The sequence below is a fragment of the Eretmochelys imbricata genome, chromosome 10 (genome assembly GCF_965152235.1).
Source record: "Eretmochelys imbricata isolate rEreImb1 chromosome 10, rEreImb1.hap1, whole genome shotgun sequence".
In the NCBI taxonomy this organism is placed as follows: domain Eukaryota; kingdom Metazoa; phylum Chordata; order Testudines; family Cheloniidae; genus Eretmochelys; species Eretmochelys imbricata.
In genome coordinates, this window is record NC_135581.1 from 31,912,857 (window position 1) to 31,932,039 (window position 19,183).

At 45.7% G+C, this 19,183-nt stretch overlaps 1 protein-coding gene and 1 long non-coding RNA gene across 5 annotated transcripts in view; both read left to right on the forward strand.

Annotated features, from left to right (window-relative positions):
- Positions 1-19,183, forward strand: part of AXIN1 (axin 1) — a 172,616-nt gene that overhangs the window by 12,446 nt on the left and 140,987 nt on the right. The window lies entirely within an intron of this gene.
- LOC144270829 (uncharacterized) lies at positions 9,476-17,971 on the forward strand. Its single transcript, XR_013347255.1, has 3 exons — positions 9,476-10,274; positions 16,172-16,281; positions 17,559-17,971. It is a non-coding gene; the product is annotated as an uncharacterized LOC144270829 (long non-coding RNA).

Genomic DNA, 19,183 nt, shown 5'->3' on the forward strand with positions numbered 1-19,183 from the left:
TTGTTCTCTCATAGCTGAAAGGCCCCAAAGGGTTGTGTTGGGTAATCGCTTGTCAACTCCATGGGCACTCTCACGGGGTAGCATAGGATACTAATTTATCCTCCTTTATATTCAGTGTATATGTGGGATCAGTAGGGAGGTTAATGAGGAGACTTGGGCAGCAGTGCTTTCAATCTGCTGATGACAACCAGCTTAGTTTTTCTCAGTTGCTCCAGCATGTGGTGGTGATTGGGTCATGGAGCTGACTGAGGCTCCACTGGACAAGATTGGGGTGATGCTGGTAGGTTAGGAGAAACAACTGCAAGTGAAGGTGGAGACTATGTCTGTCTCCAGCATTGGGAGCATTCAACCACCATTGTTAAGCTGAAGGCATAATTTGGGGATCTGACTAGATCAATGTCTGGGTTTAGAAAATCATATAGGAGCTGTGCTCAAGAAAGACTTGTGCCATCTACACCTGGCTAGAAGAGTATCTCCTCCCAGTTGAGAGGCCCGTCTGTACAATCAAGTTGTACTGATTTAACTAAACCCCATTTTTAAATTGATGTAGTTAAACTGATGTGAGCGCCTGTGTGGACACACTTATATCAACAATTTAAAGTGTGTTGTTACAAGGTTTTGCTCAGGTTTGATGTTATGTAAACCTGAGCAGTGTTTATGTGTAGACATGGCCTTATTTATCAACTGAATTGAAGAAATAGTTCATCCGTTGTGTTTGGATGTGGATTGATATTTGGGTTTCTTTTTAGAGAGAGACACTGCAAACCTCTGGCCGTCTGTTTTGATAAGCAATAACAATGTTATCTCTCTCCCCCCAATGTGTACATTTTCTTGCAAGGATTGAATTGAATCTTATTCAGATCACAAAACTTACATTTTTAAAAACAAGTATTTTAAATAGAATTAAATTCTTAGTCTTCCAAAGAGTTTTTAGACTGGCTTCTTCATGTCTAGTATCCTTCACGCACTGAAGCTCAGAAATTGGCAATAAATTGATAAAGGATGTCTTACCTTTCATGGAGAAGCTTTGCCTGATTTGATACCTAGCTTCATGCACATTTCTAAGTGGTGTACATTTCTAGTGATCTGTCCACCCCAGCTTTCCCACAATTCTGTTGACACAAGTCCCATGGAATCCATTTGGGAAACATAGTTGGAGTAATTTTGAATTCTGTGCAATTTCCAAAAAAGATGGGTACTAAAAAGCTAAATGAAAATTGATCCAATCCCAGAAACCTGTGCTGAATATACCCAATAAGTGGGCCATATGGTACATTTACGTGCCTTGCAGTTCAACCTTAACTTCGGTTTATCTGTTTGGAGATGTTCTTTGTTGTGGCTATATGGGGCTAATTTTCCCTGTGTAATTTCAGAATGCAGGACGTTCGTGCAGTTATTGCATCTGTAACTCACTTGCTTAATCGGTTGGTTGGACTCTGGATGTATTAACTATCAAGTTGTGCTGCAAAGCCATAATTCACTAGGTTGAATAGGTTGTTGGGAGAGTCCTAAATCTCCTTGCTGCAATGGCTCTGCTCTTACACAGCACCACCAAAGTCAGTGGAGATCCACCTGCGCACAGAGGCTTGCCTGCGTGGATCATCTTGCAGAACAGTGATTTCAGTGGGGATGAGTGGAGTTAATTTTGGACAGTTCTAATTTGCTTGGATTTTATTATTATACACATGTGTCCACCACTACAGATGAATGCATAAATAAATGGCATGGCAGTGACTAGAGGCCATTGCTCATGTTTTGACATCTTCAGGGCAGATACAGATAGATAAATTTTGGGCTACATACCCAAAAGCTTTCACCTTGTTGCTGTTTTGATTGCAGTTTATGTAGATTGCCATAGCTAAGAGCGGTAAAATCAGGGTGATTCATTTGTATCAAGCAATTGCTGTATATTTTATTTAAAAAAAAAATCCTAAATATTTAGTGGGAAAAGAAAACTCTGGTTTGAAAAGTGGCCATTCATTTAGTGCAGAAAAGTGACATTTTAAGAAGACTCTTAACAGAGGTATCAACACCTGAATTAGGTTATAGAAATATAATCACTGGATTATTAGGTTCATCCTCAAATCTTTTAAGAAATTACAATTAGTCATTGAAAAGAAGGAACCCCATGTTTTTTAAGCTACAGATAGGAGCTGTAGTAATGATTTAATTTGCAATCTGCCACTGAGTGCACTGGATTAGTTGGTTTCTCTATGTGGAAAGATTTGAAATTAGGTAGAAACTGAGGTTAATTATGTGTTCTAAATGGAATATGTGAAGACGACAAAGCAAGAACCCATACGATTTGATATGGTCTGTGAAGCTAAGCATAATGTTTCAGTACGGAGAGATTTTTTTCTTTTGTTCAGCTATAAGGGTTTTAGTCACAGAAATTGAAATGATTAAAAAGCCAAATTGGTTGTATGTGCAATTCGGAACATCTCTCTGAAAGGATTTGACACTTATTTGGTGAGTGCAGACATACTAACTATACTTCAAACTAAAACAGCAGTTTGGTTTTTCCCCTGCTCTGATGGACAGTATAAAGTGTGTTCTCTGTGTGCAAGTATTTCTCTGCTGTTGGTTGAGAGTAGTTACAATCAGTGGCTTATTATGAAACTCTTCAGTGACAATGGACTGTAAGAACTTTTCCAGTTTATTTTAATGGTGGTAATTTGGCAGTTAACCCATGTTTGGAGGAGCAGCTGCACTATTGCCTGTATAGGATATTAAACAAGTCCAACGTCATCAAGCCTAATGCCAGTAATTAAGCAATTACAGTCTACCTAGCATGAACATGCAGTTCTGTAGCCTGGGAAACTACAAAATAGGTACCTCTGCTGTAGCACCAAGCCCCCAACAGTATACAGCTATTTTAGTGGCAATTTGTTGACCAAAAAAGCATTTTTTGTTCTAAAAATGCAATATTTATATGTTATGACTTCAAAAATCATATCTCCAATAGTAGTAAGTAATTTAACAGACACATTTCTATTGCTATCCTAGCGTTAATATGACAAACCTACAGTTGCCAAAAATTGGTGAAGTGAATTTTTTGAAATAAAGAACAGTAAATTTCTTCGTTTAAAGAGTCTGTCAACCCCCTTACACTTAATTGTTTGTTAGATGCTTAAAAAGCAAAAGTGTTAAAAAGACTCGTATAACGTTATTTTAAAACATGCTTTTACATTCAAGAGGATATACTGCCTCACTTCCTGCTGTAAGCAGAATTTGCTCCTTGTCCGGCTAGACCGGGGCGGGCAAACTTTTTGGCCTGAGGGCCACGTCGGGTTTCCAAAATTGTATGGAGGGCTGGTTAGGGGCGACTGTGCCTCCCCAAACAGCTAGGCGTGGCCCGGCCCCCAACCCCTATCCAACCCCCCCTGCTTCTCGCCCCCGATGGCTCCCCCAGGACTCCTACCCCATCCAACCCCAATCCCTGTCCCCTGATGCCCCCCCCCCCCCGAGGACTCCTGCCCCATCCACCACACTCCCTGTCCCCTGACTGTCCCTGGATTTCCCGCCCCTGCTGGCCCCCTGCTGCCCCATCCAACCCCTCCTATCATTCCTGACTGCCCTCCCCCGGGACCCCTGCCCCCATTCAACCCCCCTGTTCCCTGCCCTCTGACCGCCACAACCCCTATCCACACCCCCGAACTCCCCTGCCCTCTATCCAACTCCCCCCCACCACTCCCTGCCCCCGTACCACGCTGCCTGGAGCACCGATGGCTGGCGCCCAGCTGGAGCAGGTCAGGCTGGGTTCTGCAGCTGCGCTGCCCCAGGAGCTCTCAGCCCAGAGCATTGCACCGGCAGCACAGTGAGCTGAAGCTGTGAAGGGGAGAGGGGCCGGGGGCTAGCCTCCCAGGCCAGGAGCTCAGGGGCCGGGCAGGAGGGTCCTGCGGGCCTTATTTTGTCCACCTCTGGGCTAGACATGTGAGAATCTTGGTCTCTGTCAACTACAATAGGAAAAAACGTTCTCTTAATTGAGGTCCTATGTTTATCCTTCTTGAATCTTTTTGTCCACTGCAGAGCAAGGGTCTCTCCAGTACTACAGTGAAACCTCGTGGACATTTCTGAACCTCCCTTTGCCAAGTCTGTATGTTTTAACAACGTTACAATTATGTTCTGAGATAAATCTGTCTTATTCATCTTTCTGCCAGGATGAAACTTACCATGGTCCATTTTCCAGTAAGTCGTCACTCAGAAGTTCTGTAAGATGCTACCATCTTCTGCATAAAGCAATATGTCATAACTACAGCAGACCCTCTCTAGAACGCGCATTGCTAGAACGCAGATTCGCACATAGCGTGGTCGCGGCGACGGATCCCAAATTTAAATATTTAAATTGGGATCCATGGTAATGCTATCACGTGGCCCCCACTATAACGTGGCACCGCGCATAAATCCCAAATCCCGCGTTCTAGCGAGGGTCTGGTGAAAGTATTACTACTTACCCTGTTGTCCCAAGTCTCTCTCTGTTATGAGGCAATGAGTAGTTAAGGCTGCAAAGATTTCTATGTAAAGTTGAATTTGGAAAGTTCTTTAAAATACACGTATGTAGTCAAATTGACTTGATATCAAGTCAGAGCCCAGAGCAGAGTTTGTGGTGCAAATTTAGGGGCATTTGGTTAAGGGGTTCCCGAGACGTAACCCTTTCTTTAGAATATCTGCTTTCTTAATACTTTTTGTTGCAGAGATTGGGAGCCTTTGGAACTATAGGTGGTATCTCAGAAAACTTGTATCATTGAACTGCCCAGCTGAAATCTGTTAGGCCTCAAAACACAATAATTCAAAAGTTATTAGACTTTGTTTCTGAATCTACGGAGTGGTGCACTGGGTTGCTGTGAGCGCTGTGTGGAACAGCAGCGCTGTGTGCAGACATATGGCTGGGAAGCACAGAGGAAAGAGAGCAAAGGGAGAGACTCTTCCCCCCTCCCCCCCCCATATCCTTTATACTGGGAGGTGTATAGGCCTGAGAGTCAGAAGACATACAATCAAATTGTCTCATCTTCCATTACGTTTACATCCTCCTTGTGTCAATGTTGGTGTAAAGGGTAGAAATTAACCTCTTCTGTTCCTCTCTGTCATCTGCTCTTGCTTCCATCTGCTCCATGGTGTTGAGATCAACTGTTCTGCCCTACCAATAAAGAGTTCTTCTTAAAATTTCTCTTGGTCTCCCATGTTTCTTCACACCAGTTGGTTTCCATTTGATGACTCCATGTGGGGGTCTGTATCTGGGTATCTGGAGTACATGCCCCAAATATGACCAGCACTTCCTTCTGTTTCTAGTGGAGACAAGCAGTTGGATGGTGATTTCTCTGATCTCTTCATTGGTGTTTAAGTCTTTCCATCCAACACCCAGAATCTCTCATAGGCGCTTATTTTGGAAGATGTCTAGTTTTCTGTCTAGTGCTTTGGCACATCTCCTGCTATCATGCCCGTATGTTAGCACTGAGATTCTTGGTTTTTTTTCTGGTGCTGAATACCTGTCATTTCCATATCTTTTTTGAGTTTAGTGAATGCTGTGGATGCCATTCCTATCCTTGATGTCACTCCTTTCTTGAGGTCTCCATTGACTAGTCTGGTGCTGTCTGGGTAGATGAGCTTTTCTACTTTATTGATGTTTTTGCCTTCTAACATGATGTTGCTGCTTGATTTTCTCCTCTTACAACTTCTGTTAATATTTGTGCAATTCAGAAGCTCTTATTATTGACCAAAGCCTTATATCCCTATCCTAGAGGGAGGCAACTATCCTTCCCCACAATTTTACAGACAAGATAACTGAGAAGTTTCACAAGGTCACTTATAGCAGAGCTGGGGATAAAACCTAAGTCTCTGATATGGCAGAGGATCAAACCTCATCCACTTAGCCTTTTGAAATGAACCTGCCAAAGCTGAATTGCTCCAGGCAGTAATCACGTCTTTTATGATAGTCACTGTATTTAAATTCCATCATGTGCAAGTGCTGGAAGAAAGATGAAGACAAAGATGTCGTGTGCTTTGGACAATGGCCTGGGGTCCAGGAGGACTGGGCTCTGTCCAGCGCTTTACCATAGACTTCATACATCATGATGAACAAATCATTTAAACCAGATTATTTGGAGGTGGAGAGCTTTGGGGCGGGAGCTGCTTTTCCACCTGTTGCAGTGGCAACATATGAAGCCCCCTAAACAGGTTCCAGAGACAGATTTGGTAGAAATCCAAAAAACAGAGATGTGGAGATTGGGTTTCACTATCTTAGGTAGTTATAGGGCTCTCATCGTTGACACCTCATAATCATTAATGGGTGTTCTCCTCAGAAATATCACCACACTTTAGAAGTGGAGAACTGAGGCAGAGAGGGAGTAATTGACTTGCCCATGATCACACAGGAAGTTTGTGGCTGAGCCAGGAATCAAAGTTAGGTCTCCTACCTGCTAGGACTGTCTTTCCACCCCTATGTGTTACAGAGGCAGTCTGCCTCACTCAATTTCCATTCTTGGGTCCTCTTCCCGTGTGAATAGCTGAGATTTCATGGCTAGGAAGAATAATTTTTTGTGGTAATGTCCTCAGAACTATTCCAATGGGTACTTCAGCCTGGCAGTCTCTGGCAGCTGGGGAATGCCCTGTCCCCTGAAGATCCCACCAGTTTTCTTTGCTGTCCCTCCCTGCTGCAGAGCTTTTCAGAGGGGAATCTCCAAACTTCACTTCAAATGTTCAGAAGAACAACTGGGCTCAGTCCTATTTCCTTCTAATTCCCAGCCTTGTCCCAGGGCTGCATTTTGATTTTTTGGGGTGATTGTCCTCTCAGCTCTGCTTCCCCTTCTGAAGTGTTTGCAGTGACTGTTGCCCCTGGAGGCTTGAGGGAGTGAGCTAAGCCAAGAAAAGCCAGAGCCCGAAGAAAGAGTCTGTGTCTCCTGTTGTCCCCTTATTGAGTTTCTTGCTGGGGAGTTTGGCTGGCCCTGTGGGAAGAGTACAGTTTCCCTCACAGCCCAGGACAGGTGGGGTTGCCTCAGACCCTCTCCCCTAGGCAGTCGGGGATTGGAAAAGCACAAGTCCATGGGGCTGGGTACGCTGCATCCGAGGGTGCTAAAGTAGTTGGCTGATGTGACTGCAGAGCCATTGGCCATTATCTTTGAAAACTCATGGCGATTTGGGGAGGTCCCAGATGACTGGAAAAAGGCTGATGCAGTGCCCATCTTTAAAAAAGGGAAGAACTACTACAGGCCAGTCAGCCTCACCTCAGTCCCTGGAAAAATCATGGAGCAGGTCCTCAAGGAATCAATTCTGAAGCACTTAGAGGAGAGGAAAGTGATCAGGAACAGTCAGCATGGATTCACCAAGGGCAAGTCATGCCTGACAAATCTAATTGCATTCTATGATGAGATAACTGGGTCTGTGGATGAGGGGAAAGCGGTGGACTTGTTATTCCTGGACTTTAGCAAAGCTTTTGATATAGTCTCCCACAGTATTCTTGCCAGCAAGTTAAAGAAGTATGGGCTGGATGAATGGACTATAAGGTGAATAGAAAGCTGGCTAGATCATCGGGCTCAACAGATAGTGATCGATGGCTCGATGTCTAGTTGGCAGCCGGTATCAAGCGGAGTGCCCCAAGGGTCGGTCCTGGGGCCGGTTTTGTTCAATATCTTCATTAACGATCTGGAGGATGGCGTGGATCACACCCTCAGCAAGTTTGCAGATGACACTAAACTGGGAGGAGTGGTAGATATGCTGGAAGGTAGGGATAGGATACAGAGGGATCTGGACAAATTAGAGAATTGGGCCAAAAGAAATCTGATGACTTTCAACAAGGACAAGTGCAGAGTCCTGCACTTAAGACGGAAGAATCACATGCACTAATACAGAATAGGGACCGAGTGGCTAGGCAGCAGTTCTGCAGAAAGGGACTTAGGGGTTACAGTGGACAAGAAGCTGGATATGAGTCAACAGTGTGCCCTTGTTGCCAAGATGGCTAACGGCATTACGGGCTGTATAAGTAGGAGCACTGCCAGCAGATCAAGGGACGTGATCATTCCCCTCTATTTGGCATTGGTGAGGCCTCATCTGGAGTACTGTGTCCAGTTTTGGGCCCCCCACTACAAGAAGGATGTGGAAAAATTGGAAAAGAGTCCAGAGGAGGGCAACAAAAATGATAGGGGGCTGGAGCATGTGACTTATGAGGAGAGACTGAGGGAACTGGGATTATTTAGTCTGCAGAAGAGAAGAATGAGGTGGGATTTGATAGCTGCTTTCAACTACCTGAAAGGGGGTTCCAGAGAGGATGGAGCTAGGCTGTTCTCAGTGGTACCAGATGACCGACCGAGGAGTAATGGTCTCAAGTTGCAGTGGGGGAGGTTGGATATTAGGAAAAACTTTTTTCATTAGGAGGGTGGTGAAGCACTGGAATGCGTTACCTAGGGAGGTGGTGGAATCTCCTTCCTTAGAGGTTTTTAAGGTCAGGCTTGACAAAGCCCTGGCTGGGATGATTTAGTTGGGGATTGGTCCTGCTTTGAGCAGAGGATTGGACTCGATGACTCCTGAGATCCCTTCCAACCCTGATATTCTATGATTCCCTCGGCCCTTCTCTATGAGAGGAATGAAGCCAGAAAAGGTTGCCCCCTCCTCTTCCCCGTGGGCTCTGGACGCTGCCAATGCCCATACAGAAAGGTTCCTCCAGCCCAGCTCCCTCCCCCATTGCTACTTGTATAGCAAGCCCCGCCCCCGCCCCATCCCTTTCCTCAAGGATCCCTGCTCGTATACCAGACTGAGAACTCCAGGGGAAACACCGATCCACCTGACTCACGTGGATCCCCTGCAGCAGAGGGGGTAGAGCTTCTGGAAACCCAGGCTTGAGACCCAGAAGGGCTGATGTGTGGGAGGAGAGACAAATAAGCCCAGTATCTTTGAGGCCAGGGAGATTGCTAGCCATTGGACATATTTTCAGAGCAGTCTCTGACCCCCTATTCTGAAACAGGGTTATAGGGACAAACTCTGGAAAGGGGAATAAATGAAATCAGCACTGCTTCCCCTGCTCACCTTCATGAAGTGTGTGTGGCACAGGGGGTAATCCTCAGTGCCTGGTTCCCATGCTCCCCCGCACAGTCAGCAGTGTACCAGAGGGGTGCAAGAAAGACCAGGCCATAAACATGGTCTGATTCCTCTAGGTATGCCCCCAACCCCGTTCCCCACACACAAAGGGGGAAAGAAGGCCAGTATTCAAATCAGAGTTAGGGAATCAAGTAGCAAAATATATTTGTATGCATGCACACCCACCCCTTTCAGACCTTTCTGCCTGAATTGTGTGTGTAGGTTTGGACTCTGAAGAATCCCCACACCCAGGGGCGATGGACCAGCAGAGAGCCCCAGATGGGTAGAACCTTCAGCATAGCACCAAAGAGGTATGTGCTGCAGAGTTTCCAGCTACCCTCTGGCTTGGGTACACCTTCCCAGGTCACAGGCCCCACAATGCCTCCTGCTCAGGGAATAGGAGGAAGAGAGCAGATGCAGGCACAGCCCTGCCCCTTAGGCCAATTGTCAGGCCATAGAGGGAATCAAAAGAACGGCCTTCCTGCGCATGCCCTAGAGTGGGGAGGGAGAATAAGGCATGTGGAATCTGCTTGGGAACTGGCCCTGGTGCCAGCAAACTGCTTTCCTCTTCCCTCTTCCCTAGCAGAGTGGCTGTAGCCCTCCATGGTTTCTGTGTGCAGGAGATTCCCACTTGCAGCACTACAGCCCAGGCTTGGAAGGGGAGGAATACTGCAACTCCCGGCACCAGATCAAACACAGAAGCAGCTCTGTGAGAGGTGGTAGCCAAGCAGCTATGCATTTCCTCACAAATAGACCCACCCCAGGGAAGCACAGGAGACAGGCAGGGTCCAATGTACATGGAAGGGTGCAGAAAGGAAGCTCAGGGTAGGTGTAAAGTGTCTCCCCTCACACCAGTTGTTATATGGCCATCTTTACATGGGCTCCTTGTACATATGGTCTGGGAAAGAGGTGCCTCCTAGGGGAGGACAGAGGTGGAGGGACATCTCAAGCTCCCTTCTCAGCCTCATTCAGTGCTCGGACTCTTGGGGCAGCCCAACCCCAACCCAGCGGAGCTCCTAGACTCTTTCGCAAGCCCTCAAGGAGAAGCAGAAGAGAAAGCAACCACCTGTCCAGCACACACACAGTGAAAGGGCAATGTTCCCCATCCCAGCTGTTGGGATGAGGCATAAGAAGAGGAGAAAGCAGTGTGGGAAGAGGAGAATTCACCCAAGGAAGGGACATCCCAGACTGGCAGTCCCAGGAGACGGGTGAGTTGTGTGTACTGAAAAAAGGAGGAATCTTTTACCTCGCAACTTAGATGACCTAGACACTGTAACTGGAGGTAGAAATGCCAGCAGAGCAGGAGCTCAGGCTTGCTGCTTTCCCCATATGAGCTGTTGCAACAGTTGCTTGGTCACCCTCCCACAGAGAAAAAGATACATAACGAGTAGTGCATTTCAAACAGAGATTCACCCCCGTCAAGACAGTCAAGGCTTTGCATCACCCACCCTGCCTGACCTGCAAATGCAGAGGTTTTGCTAGGGAACCCCAGGGGCAATATTCCCATCTTCATGGTTGCTAGAACAATGACAATCCTGGCAGAAGGGAGCAGCCCTGAAGGAGCCTTTGGAGAGAAAAATTGCAGGGTCCCTGAAGATACTGTTAAAATCTTCTGGCTTTTCCCTGTAAATGTCTGTTTAGAGTGCCTATGCCTCCAGGAAAAAGAAAAGGAGTACTTGTGGCACCTTAGAGACTAACAAATTTATTAGAGCATAAGCTTTTGTGAGCTACAGCTCACTTCATCGGATGCATACAGTGGAAAATATAGCGGGGAGTTTTTATATACACAGAGAACATGAAAGAATGGGTGTTACCATACAGACTGTAACAAGAGTGATCAGGAAAGGTGAGCTATTACTGGGGGGGGGGGGGGATGACGACACGACATACCTTGTGTAGTGATAATCAAGGTGGGCCATTTCCAGCAGTTTACAAGAACAGTGGGAGGGGAAATAAACAAGGGAAAATAGTTTTACTTTGTGTAATGATACATCCACTCCCAGTCTTTATTCAAGCCTAAGTTAATTGTATCCAGTTTGCAAATTAATTCCAATTCAGCAGTCTCTTGTTGGAGTCTGTTTTTGAAGTTTTTTTGTTGAACAATTGCCGTCCGTCCGTCCCCCCGTTCCCCCCCCCCCCGCCCGACCTGCTCTCCTGCTGGTAATAGCTCACCTTTCCTGATCACTCTTGTTACAGTCTGTATGGTAACACCCATTATTTCATGTTCTCTGTGTATATAAAATCTCCCCACTGTATTTTCCACTGTATGCATCCGATGAAGTGAGCTGTAGCTCACAAAAGCTTATGCTCTAATAAATTTGTTAGTCTCTAAGGTGCCACAAGTACTCCTGTTCTTTTGACGGATACAGACTAACACGGCTGCTACTCTGAAACCTATGCATCCAGAGTGGCAGTAAGATGGCGTCAGAGATTCTGGAGTCCCCAGGAATGTAGGGACAAGCAGTCTGAACTAGCTAGGGTGCTCTGGCTGTTTGGTTAGGCATGCCCTTTCATCTGCAAGGTCATATTCAGTGTGATCAAAAATAGATCATGCTGTATTGCCTTGTTGATCTTAGCCCAGGAGGGTCCAGTGGCTGAAGCAATGAGTGATAGAGCAGATATGTGCCCTAAAGTGAAATGATCTACTCTACCTTTCCAGGCAGGCTCCTACTTGTGGAGATGCTAGAAAAGTTCTAACAATTCCAAATAATCTGGTTCCGCCATGGGAGTGGCCTATGGGATGAGCCACAGGCACATAGTTTAGCAGCACATTCAGAAGAGCGAAGTCCTACTGCCCACTCCAGTGGCCCCAGATCAGTATAACAGAAAAGGAAGGTTTAACTGCTACAGAGCCTTGTATCCTTGGAGAAGATGTGACTTTTATCTTCAGTCACCCTGCTGCAAGGTGTCTAAACAGGAAGGCATACAGGAAACACTGAGCCATCTACTTTGGGTTATAGTCATCATACTGGTCCTGGAGCAGCAGAGGGGCTAAGGAATTCAGTCTGTTGCCATCCCAGTGACAAAATGAGGACGGCATTTGAAAAGGGTCAGTGCCTCTTTTAGCATCTCAAGTTTCAATATGGAGCTCTTGAAGTCAGTCAGTAGTTGCTGAATTAAGGCCAATTTCTGTGATCCTGGGGACCCCAGGATTCATTATGCTTCTGCATACTCAGCCTCCACTCCTATCAGAGGTACCTGCTGTTTGCTATAGTGGGCTTAATAGGTTAGTATTAGGTACTATCCCTAGGGCTGGCTGCAGCCATGGGGACTCTTGCTTTTGTTTGCAGCTGAGTATATGAAGAGATGTGCCCACCTGTTCTTGAATGACTGACTCATCAGAGCCAGATTGGAATAGACAAATCAACCTGTTGGTCATGGAAATCTGCAACATCTTTGAATCACATGGAGGGATAATAAAGAGGACGAAGAGCAGTCTTCCCACGCTCCTCTAATCCTGGAAGCAAGGTTAAACGCCAGGAATGGGCATGAATCTCTTACTTATGAGAAACTGATCAAGCTGTGACACTGGATGCAAGCTTCATCACACCACAAGAAGTGCATTGTTTGCCACTGTGTTGAAGTTGTTCTTTATCCCCATGTTTCACAAGATGGTTGCAACTGTTTCTGTTAGCACAATAGAAAACAGAATCAAACTGCTGCAAATGACTAGTTTTCTCAAGAAAAGTATGATGGTGTCTGGTCACAGGAAACCTGGGGAAGGAGGTATCCCCTGAGCCATTGAGAATGGAAAGTGTTTATTCTAGATTTTTGGCTTAGAGTTGGGGCGCCCACTAAGGCAAGTCAGGAGGTCCCTGGCAAAGAGAAAGTGATCCACAAACAGAATGGATACCAAAGTCCTCAGATTTGTACTATTGCACTTTCACAACAAAATAAGAACACCTCTGCAAGAGTGAAGTCAGACATTGCTACAGGGCAAGGGGGTCTGGGAACCAAGATATGACCAAGGGAAATACAGCTACTGGTTTCTTGGACAGAGGGAAATCTCTCAGCCTGTTGGCTGTTCCTGTGAGAGGAAAGCTGAAGCGTATGAAAGACTGGATGAACAGGATGCAACTGAGTACAGCATGTACAGGCAGCGGACAGGCAGATGTGATGGTTTCCGGGAGAAACAAAACACTAACAAAATCCTCCAGCAGGTTCAAGGAGCCCAGATCAAGAGTAACAGATGCATTTGTACTCCCTTGGAACTTTGGGATGGTATATCATCCTTCCTCCCTGGCCCATGCTAGACAGTATTGCAGAAGATTGCCCAATCTCCAGGAATCTTCTTCCTTGTAGCCTTGGACTGGCAATGGAGGCTGTAGTTCCCAGAACTAGTGACCGTGTCCATTGCTAGGCTAATCAGCTTCTGGCAGTAGAGGACCCACTGTGATAGGTTCCAGTGTCCTGCAAAGACTTGGAGCGTTTCAGATGATACTGACTACGCTACATTCTGGAAAGGCCTCCATGACTCCATGTACCATTTGTGGGGAAATAGAGAAAATTCTCTGCTTGCTGCAGATTGACTGCATTCAACAGTTAAAGAAATTCTTGAATTCTCTCAGAATGCTTGGAGATGGGCCTTAGTGCCAACTTTAGCCTCCCAGGGCCTGGTAGATTGCCTTTCTCAGAACAATTCTATCTTGTCCCCTGACCTGACCTAACCTATCAATTTTGATTCCAGTATTCTTTTGTTTGTAGATTTCAGTGCAGAGACCAAAATTAGGCTTGCAATGGAAATTTGGTTGTGATCTGTATTCTTTTCCCATAATAATAAACTCTACTGTGCTAACCACTGTGCTCACAGTCGTATACACCATAGTGAATTTTACACATACAATCTATAGCTCAGAAACTGGGCTTCCTGCTGCCTGAATTACTTAGCTAGTTATAGCTTTGAGGGCGTCCTCTCTACAGTGTGTACGTAGGTGGGCACGGGTAATTTAGTAACAGCTGCACAGTTGGTGTCAGTAACTGAAGGTAAAGTGTAGAAAGTTTTCAGAATGATTCATCCATAATTTTAAAACATTTGAATTTATTCTTAAGCTTTGGGGGGGAAATTCTTGCAAGCCTGGCACTTACAGCTTGGGATGTTTATACACTTGAGAAAATGGCTGTCTCAGCAGTTTAAGGTTGAGTGCTCCAGATATAAATCCCTTCTAAGGTAAATCTTACCCACCTTTGTCTTCACTAGCTTTTTCCTTTAAAATTTCCACTGGTGCGGCTCCACCAGCCAAAGCAACAGTGGAAGCACTATGGTAGACGGGGCTCTGCCAGCATTTTAACCAATGTTCCATCTAAGCCAGCTCTGTGTGGAGTTAGGTAAAGGGATGGTAAAAATGCCAGTAGGTGACCTACACAAGTGACCTTGTTCGTACTGCTGGAGAAACTGCAGTTGTGGTGGGACAAGCCTAGTGTAGCCAGAGTCCACTGTGGCTGAGTTACCTGTTGCATTATGATCTCCTAGTTTTATTTCATTCCTATTTTCTGAGACTACACTAGGATCTGTCTTTGTATGAGCTATAGTGGCAGTGGGCAAGGGAAGAGCATTAAGGATATTAGAGGAGTCTACTTAGAACCTGACAGTTTCAGAACTCCCTCCCACCCACCCTTCTTGCCCCTTTCAAGGATATAGAGAGTGATGCAACATCTTTCCTCTCATTTATCCAGGAGTTGAAGTACTGTCTAACACAGAGGTGGGCAAACTATGGCCCGCGGGCCCCTGAGCTCCTGGCCTGGGAGGCTAGCCCCCGCCCCCCTACGGCTGTTCCCCTTCCCCCGCAGCCTCAGCTCATTGCGCCGCCAGCACAATGCTCTGGGCGGCCGGGCTGCAGAGCCCCAGCCTCACCCGGTGCTCTGTGCTGCGCGGTGGCGTGGCTGGCTCCAGCCGGGCAGCACAGCTACCTGTCCTGGTGCTCTGGGCGGCGCGGCTGTATCGCTGCCAGCCACCGGTGCTCCAGGCAGGGCGGTAAGGGCTCAGGGAGCAGGGAGGTGGTTGGATAGAGGGCAGGGGAGTTCGGGGTGGTGGTCAGGGGGCAGGGGTGTGGATGGGGGCAGGACGGTCAGAGGGGTTGAAATGGGGCGGAGTCCTGGGGGGAGTAGTCAGAAGCGGGGGGGTGGGGTGGTTGGATGGGGCTGTGGAGGCAGTCAGGGGCAGGGGTTCCCTGGGCAGTCAGGGAGAAGGGGTGGTTGAATGGGGCAGGGGTCCTGGGAGGGAGGGGTGGAGTCAGGAATGAGAGGAGGGGGCAGTCAGGGGACAGGGAGGAATGGATGGGGCAGCGGTTCCAGGGGGGCCATCAGGGGACAGGGAATGGGGGGGGGTTGGATAGGGGTCAGGGCTGGGCCACGCCTGGCAGTTTGGGGAGGCACAGTCTCCCCTAACCGGTCCTCCATACAATTTCGGAAACCCGATGTGGCCCTCAGGCCAAAAAGTTTGCCTGCCCCTGGTCTAACACCTAGCAAAGTGAGATTCAGTGTCTTGATTTTTAATTCTCTAAAATAGTCAGAGGCACAAATCCACATTGTATCAGGGTGGATTGAGTTAAGTCAGTGATTTTAATCACAATTTGAATCAATAATCAGGCAGCCCTTATTTTAAAGAATTGATTTTAATTATGTTTTGCATTTGCGCTTTTTAGTTCTTTTCCTAAAGAAAGGTTGATTCTCACTGGTTGGTAACCAGTGAAACATGTTGATTTGCGAATCATAGGTCTGGAAGAGACTTCGAGAGGTCCTCTAGTTCAGTCCCCTGCACTCACAGCAGGACTAAGTATTATCTCCTAGACCATCCCTGACAAGTGTTTGTCTAACTTACTCTTAAAAATCTCCAGTGATGGCGATTTCACAACCTCCCTAGGCAATTTATTCCAGTGTTTAACCACCCTGACTAGTTAGGAAGTTTTTCCTAATGTCCAATCTAAATATCCCTTGCTGCATTTTATGCCCATTGCTTCTTGTCCTGTCCTCAGAGGTTAAGAAGAACAATTTTTCTTCCTCCTCCTTGTAACAACCTTTTATGTACCTGAAAACTGTTATCATGTCCTCTCTCAGTCTTCTTTTCTCCAGACTAAACAAATGTAATTTTTTCAATCTGCCCTCATAGGTCATGTTTTCTAGACCTTTAATCATTTTGGTCACTCTTCTCTGGACTTTCTCCAATTTGTCCACATCTTTCCTGAAACATGGCGCCCAGAACTGGACACAATACTCCAGGTGAGGCCTAATCAGCGCAGAGTAGAGCAGAAGAATTAGTTATTGTGTCTTGCTTACAACACTCCTGCTAATACATCGTAGAATAAGGTTAGCTTTTTTTTTTTTTTTTTTTTTTGCAACAGTGTTACACTATTGACTCATAATTAGCTTATGGTCCACTATGACCCCCAGATCCCTTTCTGCAGTACTCCTTACTAGGCAGTCATTTCCCATTTTGTATATGTGCAACTGATTGTTCCTTCCTAAGTGGAGTACTTTGGATTTGTCCTTATTAAATTTCATCTTCTGTACTTCAGACCATTCCTCCAGTTTGTCTAGATCATTTTGAATTATAATTCTGTCCTCCAAAGCATTTGCAACCCCTTCCCAGCTTGGTATCGTTCACAAACTTTATAAGTGTACTCTCTATACCGTTATCGAAATCATTGATGAAGATATTGAACAGAACCCAGAACTGATCCATGCAGGACCCCACTCGTTATGCTCTTCCAGCATGACTGTGAACCACTGATGATTACTCTCTGGGAATGGTTTTCCAACCAGTTTTGTACCCACCTAGTAGCTCCATCTAGATTGCGTTTCCCTAGTTTGTTTATGAGAAGGTCATGTGAGACAGTATCAAAACTAGATAGAGCCTTTACACTAAATTTGGTGCTTTTTGTTATTCATAGAATATTGGGGTTGGAAGGGACCTCAGGAGGTCATCTAGTCCAACCCCCTGCTTAAAGCAGGGTCAATCCCCAATTTTTGCCCCAGATTCCTAAATGGCCCCCTCAAGGATTGAACTCACAACCTTGGGTTTAGCAGGCCAATGCTCAAACCACTGAGCTATCGCTCTGCCCTAGGCTAACCAGGAGGCTATGCTATATCTGTACACATTTATTTAGCAATTATATAGCTTAATATCCATTTATTCAGATTCTTCAAGTTTTCATTTTTTATTATGTTAGAAAACCATGAATGATGCATTTGTTATTTACTAGCTGATGCTTTTTTTTTCTTGTGGTTTGTGTCAAGCTGTATTTGGATAGAAATTGGAATTCAATTAAAATGCACAAAACCAACATTTTAATTTTTTAATTAAATAAAACTGTCTTAAATATACTGGATATGGAAGGAAAAAAGTTTAACAAAACTGCTTTGCATTTAAGACTAATTGATTTATTAAACATAGGAAGTATTATTTGTAGTTAGTGAATTCAACTCATTTCTGGATGTGTTCTTCATGATTTTAGAACTAGTAGATCTCACCCTCTGACACCTATTTTTATTCATAGACTGGAAAGAGGAAAACAAGCTTTTCTGCTTTTTCAACTCCCAACTGTTTTCTTACCTTTGTATGAATTAATCACTGAAGTGAATGAGTTGAATAAACTGAAATGAAGAAAATATTCTCTTTGGACCTTCAGAAGAGGCTACTGCTGTCAAAAGCTTGTTTAGCACTGCACCAAACTTTGATTCCAGGTACACTACCAGCTCAGGGATTGGACATTATTTTTAAAACTTGGCAACAAATATGTGCTGTTTAGTATTATTTTGTGTTTAATTTAAATGATTGTAATAGACTATAAGATGTTTAAGCCTTAATGTAGGTTGTCAGTTTTAAATTTGATTTGAAATAGGTTTCCTGTATTTAATTTAAATTTAAAAAATCTGATTTAAATAAAAAATCCAATTTTGTATTTCAAAACTGGTTTTCGTTCACTCTGCAAGGCTTTTGCAAATTCTTCTATCCATGTGCAATTGGCAGCTTTTTCTCTGGGGAAGGGACTGATGTGCCTGTTGCCTCCTGACTGAGCTCCAACAGTGCCATTCTGTATGTGGCTGCATCTGACGGAACACTCAGCAGCTTCATCTGGGGCAGAATGCAGCTGTCTGCCCTCTTTGTGGGGTTTCCCATAGGGGACATATTGCTTGTATGGCATATAGCCTGCTGACACTTTTGGTTCCCAATTCAGGGGTGAGGTGTTGACCTGTAAAGTTCTGAATGGTTAGGATCTGCCTCTTTCCCAGTGATTCTGCAGAAGTTCTCATAAGTTGAGCTGCTTGAGCTATCTGCTCCCAGTGTAAGAGGGAGGAGCCAGTAAAGGGCTGGGGGCTTGGAAACATATCATGTCCCAAACCCAGTGTCTTTCAGGGCACATGGCAAAGCCCATCTACTTTCCTGGAGAGGAGGGAGCTGACGGGAGAAGTGGTTCAGTTTGGATCAGTCAGGTGGGTTTTAATACAGACGTTTCTTTGTCCTGGCAACATCAGTGTGGAGATGAATTATGCTTTTCTCCGCTGTGCATCAGGCAGGTGGTATCTCACTAGGAAAAAGAATTCTGGCTCCAGGTCCACCTCCTTCATCTCTCTCCCAGTTGTTTTCTGCTTGTCCAGGAAGAAGCAGGTGGCAACTCTTGCTTAAGGCACCATTTAGTTCTGGGCTTGTGTAGGTTCCAACTTTTCTTCAGAACCAAGAAGCTCAGAGAATTGGCCTGGAACAACAGTAACAGCGTAAGTAACAGTAGCACCAGTAACTTCTGGCCAGGAAATTGGAGTGGTGTACCTACTGCAGTGACCTTCTCCAATCCAGGCATCGGCCTAATGTTTTGACAATGCCCTTTTTCTTTCCCCATAGTGATCTACTGGGGACCAGTGTAAGCCAGCATCCAGTCTCGATTGCCCAGTCAAAACTTTGGACTTGCTGCACTGGAGCAGTTGATGCTTCTAAGCTGAATGAAGTGAAGCTTCGGAGGGTATGTCTACACTGCAATCAGACATCCATGGCTGACCTGTGCCAGCTGACTTGGGCTCGCAAGGCTCGGGCTAAAAAGCTGTTAAATTGTGGTAAGACGTTAGGGCTTGGGCTGGAGCCCAGGCTCTAGGACTGTGGGAGGGTCCCAGAGCTCAGGCTGCAGCC